Consider the following 978-nt stretch of genomic DNA (forward strand, 5'->3'; position numbering starts at 1 on the left):
CGCATGATTCATAGTTTTAAGCTCCTGATGACCTTAAACTGGATGTGCTGGAGCTGTGGAATCTGAGGGTGGGAGGTGGTGGGTGTGATGGGGATGAGCTGTCTGCTCAGCTCTGCTTCTGGACGCCTGGACTATCGGGGCTACATGCATACCCTGTTGGTGTGGGTCCCTCTGAAGCAGACCCTGGGAGAAGGATTGGATTTATTGATTAGGAAGTGATTTTAGCAGGAAGGTTCCTGGGGAGAGCTCGCACAGACCTACCAGGTGATGTAAGGTGGTCTTGCGGAGGGAAACTTTGGTGAGACCTGCCCCCCCGCACGGTGGTCCTGGGGGCAGCCTGCTTCCCCTCAGGGCCAGCTCCAGGGGCAGCACCCATCACGTGCTCAGAATGGCCTCACACTTGGTTTAACAACGTTGGGCAAGGGGCTGCATGTTCGTTTTGCAAATGATTAAATGGGTTTGAGTCCCACTGTGGAGTTGGCCCCATTAGAGTAAAAGGGAACTGAGCCCCACTCAGTGGTGGGGTAAGGGCTGCTCCTTGGAGGAGGGGTTGTCAATTCCAGGGGCAGCCTGGAAAGGGAGCCCAAGAGAATGCAAGCAGAGCCCTGGGGGCATCTGTTACAGAATCCAGATCTCAACTGTGACTGCACAGAAACAGACACATATCCAGAGGCTTTGGGGGGAAGTGATTCAATTCACCCAGTAACACCCCACCCCCCACCTCTGTAAGACAGCCCCGTGGTGACTGGTGGATCAATGGTCAGTCATTTGGCAGGACTTGACCTTTTGAATTCCAAGAGGGACTTGTGTGGAGACTCCTGAGTATCCGTATTTTATTTATTCATTTTTCAGTTGGAGGATAATTGCTGTACCATGTGGTGGTGGTCTCTGCTGTACATCAACTCAAAAAAAAAAAAACTGGGAATAAAACTACCATATGACCCAGCCATCCCACTGCCATGCTCCTCCCCTAAGAAA

This window comes from Budorcas taxicolor, chromosome 18 (genome assembly GCF_023091745.1).
Source record: "Budorcas taxicolor isolate Tak-1 chromosome 18, Takin1.1, whole genome shotgun sequence".
Classification (NCBI taxonomy): Eukaryota; Metazoa; Chordata; class Mammalia; order Artiodactyla; family Bovidae; genus Budorcas; species Budorcas taxicolor.